Raw genomic sequence first — 8,749 nt, forward strand, 5'->3', positions numbered from 1 at the left:
GGATTCATAAATCCTGCCTCCAGGAAGCGATGGCTGTTGATTGGTTCTTCCACCGCTGCTCAGCCAATCAATGCAGCGCTGGATAAACCAATAACAGCCATCGCATTGGTTCATCCAGCATTGCATTGATTGGCAGAGCAGCAGTTGAAGAACCAATCAACAGCCATCGCTTCCTGGAGGCGGGATTTATGAATATCGTAACCAGGAAGTGATGTTGTATGAGCGGCTGAGGACAGCGTGAAATGCATCGGAGATGTGGGGAGCAGCGGGAGGGAACTGGACCGAGCCTGCTAGGTAAGTATAATAAGACATCCCCCGAAAATAAGACCTACTGCTTCTTTTGGGGCCAAAATTAATATAAGACAGGTTACGTACAGTAGTTTATGTGCGTACAAACATTGGATTATATCCTATTTTGGTTCTTGTCAGAGGATAAAATCACCCATTAAAGTCTTTGGGCTCACATTAATAATGCAACAACTGCGCAGCCGCATGCACATTCACTGCGATTTTATGCACGCTGGCCGGAGACCGCGGTTATAAAATAGTGACATCACTTGGGTCTTTGTGTTTTTTTCTGCGTGTGAAAAATAGCAGTGAATACATATGGAAAAAACCCACGCATGCGCATCAAATACACGTAGATACATGCAGTACAAATGTTGTGTATTTCACTGCATGCTCCCATGTGAATGAGCCCTTAGACTGCAGAGTGTACATACAGTGATATGTAGAAGCTGCAGACAGATGCTGCAAAATGTGTAACTGATCCCTAATGCAAAAATGATTTTCAGCCCAAAATACATGACTGTACAACGCCCGCACCGAGGACAAGTCACTGCTGGTAGAGTCTGTAGATGTTTCTCTTTGCTGGCTTGTAATGATCTCTGGGAAACCCCTCCTACTTGTCTAACTGCATGCCGCAACGTTAACAGTGATTGGGTGACACTTACAAAGCAAAGTGTGGATGGAGGAGCGGAATGTGACACGCGTCAAGTTTGTTGTGCGCTTTATAAAAAGTTTTTGGTTAGCTCAACAGTTTTGAATGTTTCTACAGGCGGCCAACAGAGGAATCTCTATAGTAGATGGTATCTACCTAAGACAAGACTTGGTTTGTTCTCTGATTGTGTTTCTGTGTTACCCCAATGCTTCCCCAAACATGTCCTCCAGCACCCCAGCGGCCATATCTCCAGTATGTCCTACATAACAAACATGCCAACTATTGGGGGGCCAAGGAAATTACACATGCAACATTATGAAGATCTTCAGGTCTATTAGGGCTCCTTCACACTGGTGATCGCCATTTTGCCACAAGAAAATCGTGGCAAATTCACAGCTGCGTTCATGAGACATCTGAGTGCCAGCGATGCTTCTTCTTGCAAAAACATCGCTGCCGCTTACAATTTTCTCGCGTGATTTCATCGCATGTTTTTTTTCGCAAAAGACAATAGGAGTTTCTAATATTAAAATGACCGCGACGCACGGAAGTCACAAGTTCGTGTATTTCAATGCAATAAGAAGGAGGCTCCGTAAGAAAACATGGAAGATAAAAAAAGCAAAACGCAAAAAAGATCAGTCACGCTGCGATTATTTTTTCACTCCACATCGCATGAATAAAAACATCACAAATGTGAAGGAAACCATTGAAAATCTTTGGTTTTATAATTCCGCGTTTTCACTCACTTTCGCATCACTCAAAAAATGAGTGGTTTTCTCGTAAGTGTGACGGCGCCCTTAGGGTGGTGTTATAAGAGCGGCAGTTATCACATGTGGTATCACTGGCGTCATCTGCTGCAGAACCAATCATTGTAGGCTTCAGCTGCTAGCTGTAAATGATTCACTGCGGACCGCTGCAGCTCTGTGCCGGGTGAAGCAGGGCGGTATGACCACATGTGATGGCACCATAAGGGCTCATGTCCACGGGCAAAATGACATTTAAAATCCGCAGCGGATCTCCCGCGCGCGGATCCGCACCCCATAGGGATGCATTGACCACCCGCGGGTACATAAATACCCGCGGATCGTCAATAAAAGTGATTTTAAAAAAAATGGAGCATGAAAAAATCTGGACCATGCTCTATTTTCATGCGGGTCTCCCGCGGGGATGGCTCCCGCGGGCTTTTATTGAAGCCTATGGAAGCCGTCCGGATCCGCGGGAGACCTAAAATAGGAATTTAAAGCATTTACTCACCCGCAGCGGGCCGCGAAGCTCTGCTCTTCCTCACGGCTGCATCTCCCTTGCTTCGGCTCGGCGGATGTGCCCGGCGCATGCGCGCGGCACGTCGACGACGTGCCGGCGATGTGCCGCCGGCGTCAGGAATTCATCCGCCGGCCGAAAATGAAGATCCGGCCGTGAGGAACAGCTGATCTTCGCCGTCCGCTACGGAAAGGTAAATGCTTTTAAATTGCTATTTTCGGCGCTCATGTCCGCGGGGCAGGAGGGACCCGCTGCAGATTCTCCATGTAGAATCTGCAGCGGATCTGATTTTCCCCGTGGACATGAGGCCTAAGGGTTGTTATGCCCACAGATCTGGGCAGGACATGCGCCTTCACACACGGCGCTCCCTGCAGTTCCTTTACAATTCTTTACCAATTGAAACTTTTGGGTTGTTTCCTATGAATGTCTATAAAATGTTATTGCCGAACGCCTAAAAAACAAAACCTCTCCAGCGGTCCGACTGCCTCCCATATTCTACGGTGTTTGGATCACTTTGGAAGGTATATAGATATATAAGGGCTCCCACATACTTGCGATTGCATTTTTTGTTAACGTGATTGTCAATGGGACATTCTATTGTAAAAAACGCAACGCACGCAACTGGTGCGTTGCGTTGCGTTTTTAACATTAGAAAGTCCCTTTGACAATCGCATTAACAAAAAACGCAATCGCAAGTGTGTGGGAGCCCTAAGACTGATATACTGCCACCCCCAGCCTTACCCCGGTAGCTCTCTTTGCCCACTCTCTTGTAGAAGATAAATAATGACATTACCTGCTTGATATAACATAGGCTTGTGTGTCTCGGGTACAGATATGTCTGTGTCACATTCAGTACATACTATTTATGGTGATATATATTGTTTTTAAATGGTCACCACCCTATCAGATAACGTGTGCTTATGTGATAGCCGCTGTGATAACTAGCAAGGGTGCAAACACTTTATCCAAAGATTCCTCTAAATTGTTGGCCACTAGGGGTCTCCCTTCTTCCCATTTCGCTGTTTAGCGACCGTTCTTATATAAAGTCCATGTCCAGAAACAAGAGATAACAAGACAGAGAACAGGGAGTGGAGAAGGTGATGACCGATGCTTCTCATAGACATCTACAGAGAAGAGGAGGGAGCTGCTGGAGGGAGAGACTCAAAGGTACCTGATTATTTACAGTGTTATAGCTACTGGAATCACATCTGCACTGCTCAGTACTTCTACAGTGTCCTCCCTAATGATATGTGTATAGAGAGTTAGGCCCCCTGCACACGGGCGGAAATTCCGCGGTGGGATTTCCCACAGAATTTCCGCCCGCGGAAGCTGCCATAGGATTGCGTTAGAAAACGCAATCCGAGGCAGACGGACGCGATTTGTCCACGTGAAATCACGCGCGGAGAACAAATCGCGGCATGCTTTATTTCTGTGCGAGGCTCTGCGAGCCCCGCACAGAAATGTCACTCCCCGGCCGCTGGCTCCACTCTGCACATGCGCCGGCTGGCTGGCAGCAGACACATCAAAGAGGCGGAGCCGCGGGAGAGGTGAGTGCCACGCTGGTCCCTGCAGGGGTTCGGGTCAGGTGAATGTATTTATTACCCTCTCGTGGGACAGATGAATGTACTTTTACCCTCTTGTGGGCAGATGAATGTACTTTTTACCCTCTCATGGGGCAGATGAATGTACTTTTACCCTCTCGTGGGACAGATGAATGTATTTATTACCCTCCCGTGTGACAGATGAATGTATTTTTACCCTCTCGTGGGGCAGATGAATGTATTTTTACCCTCTCGTGGGGCAGATGAATGTACTTTTACCCTCTCGTGGGACAGATGAATGTATTTATTACCATCTCGTGGGAGAGATGAATGTATTTTTTACCGTCTCGTGGGGCAGACGAATGTATTTTTATGTATACAAACTCTACATTGCATGACGTTGTTAGATACAATGTCACCGGGAATCATCAGCGGTTCGGTGGAGGGATGAGATGCAATCTCCTCAGCCTAAATGAAGAAGGAACATATGTCATCTGCTGAATGACAATTACTGCAAGAGTTGGAGAACTTTGTAAGAGGACTTAGAAGGAGGTTATCCGAGGCTTTTCCTATTGATGATTAATAGTTGATCAGCAGTGGTCCACCGCTCAGGATGCGCGCCAATCAACTGAGTCCTGGCACCGCTATCAGTGCGGACAGTACTGGAAGCAGATAACACTGTAAGTATTGCGGTGCCCCAGTTTGGTACTGCAGGAACGGCTCTCATTGAATTCAATGCAATGCCAACCTGGCTGCTGCAATACGGACAGCGCTATCTGCTTCCAGTACAGTCCACACTGATAGCGGTGCTGGGTTTCAGTTATAAAGTATTGAGGAAGTTAATAGTAATAAACAGAGTCTAGCCTCCATTCACATCCAGGTCCAGCATTCACGGTCCTGTCGAAGCACATGACTAATTCAGCCAATTACCAGTTTCAGTACTCGTTAGTAGAAACCACCGGAAAGCCTGAGGGCTGCGAGGCCGGGCTTAGGGGAGTACAGGGGTGTTTTTTGCTGCATAGCTGCCCCCCATTAAAGGGAACCCATCACTTCCCTACAGCACTATAAACTAAGTAATGGTCCTGTTAGGGTAGGTGACGGGGAGGCAGGTGATGAACGTTTTTCTACTCAATCGCTCTCCTGATCCGGCACTGCCACCAGCACGAAAATCTGACTTTTTTTCATATTGCTGTGCGCACCCTCTGCCATAGACCTGCATGCATCACCAGCTCCCCGCCACCTCCCGTAACAGCACCGTTATGTAGTTTATGGTGCCGCAGGGAGGTGACGGGTTCCCTTTGAAGGAAGTCAGTGAGTTGACTTTAGTAGTGTTAGCCAATTGTATGATAATACGTGCAGAAGGCCAAAGAACAGAACTGGACCTTCATTTGTTTAATGAAGTTAATCAGATACTGCAAACCCCAAATATCATGCAATATACAACTTAAACCCACCTGATGGGCCGCTCACGTCCCGCACTGGTCTGGGCTCTCCACCTTCCTTGGTATAAACCTGCTACTCCAAGTCTTGGCCGATGTCTGCAGCTGCCGAAGCCGTTAGATGTTTCACCCCGCTCCGCACTAGAGGGCGCAGCGACGCTGGCGTCTGCTCACGTCATACATGTCGTCACATTCATGCGCTGTCCTCCTTGGGGCTCAGGCGCAGTATTAGAAATGCACGGTGTAAAGACCCAGTGGGGCATGTTCACACCAAGGGAGGGCGCTATGGATCATCGTATAGAAAATTAAAGATACAGTCATGTTCATCTACCGCCGCACGTTATCATACAAGTAGCCTACACTGTAAAGACCAACCGACAGTCCTCCCTCAGGGTGTCTTCACATCTAGCAGAATTGGTAAGGATTTTCAGCAGCCGAAAACCTGCACCAAAATCTGCATCAAATTCCGCGTCACAATCTGCAGTATTGGTGAGGATTTTGACCTGGATTTTTATGCAGATCCGCAGCAGATTTCACCCCTTAAATTGAAAGGGTAAAATATGCTGCAGATTGGCACCAAAATCTGTAATGTGTGAACATACCCTTACAGCGGGTGTGCCACCATACACAACCCTCACTAGAATGTGAGGCCGGGGGGACCAGCTGATCTCCTCTCGCTGCTGACACTGCTGGAGCCGGCAGAAGCCTCCGATCACAGCAAACAGGTTGTCATTCAAGGATGGAACGGCTCTTGTTTACACTGTGAGAGAAGTCACTTCTTACAGTGAGCTGAAGCCAAGCATCTGTCGAGTAATCTGTCACTCATTGCTCTGTCAGTGACTGCGGGAACGAACATCATACAACAATCTTGGAAAATTGCTTCCAGCAATTATTCAGGCAATTACCGCCCCATGTGATACTGTATTGTCGGGGCGGCATGAATGGATAGCCATCCTGTAATATAGGGACAGCACAAAGTCTGCCGCAGGAGGGGTTGCCCTTTTCAGAGCAGCTCCCTATTCTAGGTCATAAAGGGGGACCCAAACAGGGACATGATGGGGCAATGTACACAGGGATGGACTTCCTGGCATAAGCCTTTTAAGTTTTATTGTAGCCCCTGGGAGAGGTTCAATATGAGAATGTGGCCTTGTACCTGAAAAAGTTGTGCACCCCCAGGTATTCTAAACCCCTCATGAGCATCAGGAATACTCCCACTAGCCCCTAGACCACGCTGCACCCAAAATGTCAGATGTGATTCATGGAGAAAGTTGAAAGAGTCTGTTTAACCTGCAGAGTTTTGCTGTCTCTGCTGTCGGCATGAAGGCACTTGGTAGATTCCCACATTCGCTCCTGGCGCACAATTCTGATCCTTTCAGACTCAATAAAAAGAACCCGACCTGCCAGTTTATTCCTCTGTGGATTTCACCTTTTGCACATTATCTATATATATAAAATTGAATGTATGTCTGTCTGCGTGCGTGCGTGCGTGCGTGCGTGTTTGTCCTTTATGCGCTACTACACCATTCATCCGATCGCCATGAAACTTTGGGAAGTTGTTTAGTACACTCCTGGGAAGATTATAGGCATAGTACAAATATCCTACGATAAATGGCGCGCGAGCGTCGTCGAAAGTTACGCCCCCCCCCACGTAGATCGAATAAGTAAGCCACCTGCTATTGTGATGTCATCACTGATGTCATCAACATCGGACGCCCTTGAACATGCCCCAACATGTTCTATAAAGCTGCATTGTGATGTCATTAAGGCTCTATTATAGGCTCTATTAGCTTGGAACCACTAGAGCACACCAGCCAATTACCATTGGAGTTGGAAGTGGGTAAACAAGTACTAGGATATCTTCCTAAGAAGCCACAGCAGCCGGATAAATTGTATGTTCCACCCAACGGCTATTTTATTCAGCCCGCAAGGGGGAAGCAGCGGCCTACAAAATCTAATTCTCTCATTTCCTGATGTCATAGATAGATAGATAGATAGATAGATAGATAGATAGATAGATAGACTGTATGCAATAACCCAGATAGATAGATAGACAGACTGTATGCAATGACACGTACAGCTTGAAACCATAAATACTAGAGCACGCCAGCCATTTACAGTCAGTCTCCATTGAAGTTGGAAGTGGGCAAACATGTACTAGGCCAGTGATGGCGAACCTTTTAGGGACCGAGTGCCCAAACTACAACCCAAAACCCACTTATGTATCGCAAAGTGCCAACACGTCAGGGGGCGGGGCTTATCACAACGTATGATTTTACCCCCGTCGTTCTAAAAAGGACAAGGCTGTTTCAGAATAGACCGGGTGCAGATTCTGACTGCTTTTTGGACGCGGAAATACTGCAGAATGTGCTCAGCGGAGATTTCTGTGGAAAATTCTGCAGCATTTCCGCATCTAAAAAGCAGTCAAAATCTGCACCCGGTCTATTCTGAAAGAGCCCTGCCCATTTCTGCCACATGTACACATACCCCAGCGGTAATAGTGACACCTTCACCCCAGCGATAATAGTGACATCCCACAGCAGTAATAATAGTGACACTCCCCCCATTAGTAATAAGAGTGACATACCCCAGCGGTAAACCTCAGTGGTCGCTGCTGCCGTCATCTAGATATATAAAAACGTAGTATGTATGTATGTCTGTCTTCGCAGCAACGCGCGAACATGCCCCAACATGTTCTCATAAGCTGCATTGTGATGTCATTAAGGCTCTATTATGACACGTACAGCTTGGAACCACTAGAGCACGCCAGCCAATTACCATTGGAGTTGGAAGTGGGTAAACAAGTACTAGGATATCTTCCTAAGAAGCCACAGCAGCCGGATAAATTGTATGTTCCACCCAACGGCTATTTTATTCAGCCCGCAAGGGGGAAGCAGCGGCCTACAAAATCTCATTCAGGTAGGTAGGTTCAGTTCTTGGAGGTTGGGGAATGCTTATGGGCAAGGCCTTATGTCTCATCCCAACTCGATTATTCAATTCTAAGCGCAAAAGAATTAGCGTCCAAATTTTATGTACGGAATTTAATTCTCTCACTTCCCAATGTCATAGAAACTTGAAATTTGGCTCGAGCATTGATTATGTCATAAATAGGAAAAGTTAATGGGTCCCAACTCGATTATTCAATTCAAAGCGCCAAAGAATTAGCGTTCAAATTTTACGTACGGAATCTAATTCTCTCATTTCCTGATGTCATAGATAGATAGATAGATAGATAGATAGATAGATAGACTGTATGCAATAACCTAGATAGATAGATAGATAGATAGATAGATAGATAGATAGATAGATAGATAGATAGATAGATAGATAGATAGACTGTATGCAATGACATGTACAGCTTGGAACCATAAATACTAGAGCATGCCAGCCATTTACAGTCAGTCTCCATTGGAGTTGGAAGTGGGCAAACATGTACTAGGCTATCTTCCCAAGAAGCCACAGCAGCCGGATAAATTGGATGTTCCACACAACGGCTATTTTATTCAGCCTGCAAGGGGGAAGCAGCGGCCTACAAAACCTCAGTGGTCGCTGCTGCCGTCATCTAGATATATAAA

At 46.6% G+C, this 8,749-nt stretch overlaps 1 protein-coding gene across 2 annotated transcripts in view; it reads left to right on the plus strand.

The window, feature by feature from the left end:
• The window catches only part of LOC136580606 (H-2 class II histocompatibility antigen, E-S beta chain-like), a 474,076-nt gene that overhangs the window by 172,160 nt on the left and 293,167 nt on the right, over window positions 1-8,749 (plus strand). The gene's annotated exons all lie outside the window — the stretch shown is intronic.

This window comes from Eleutherodactylus coqui, chromosome 10, assembly GCF_035609145.1.
Source record: "Eleutherodactylus coqui strain aEleCoq1 chromosome 10, aEleCoq1.hap1, whole genome shotgun sequence".
Lineage (NCBI taxonomy): Eukaryota > Metazoa > Chordata > Amphibia > Anura > Eleutherodactylidae > Eleutherodactylus > Eleutherodactylus coqui.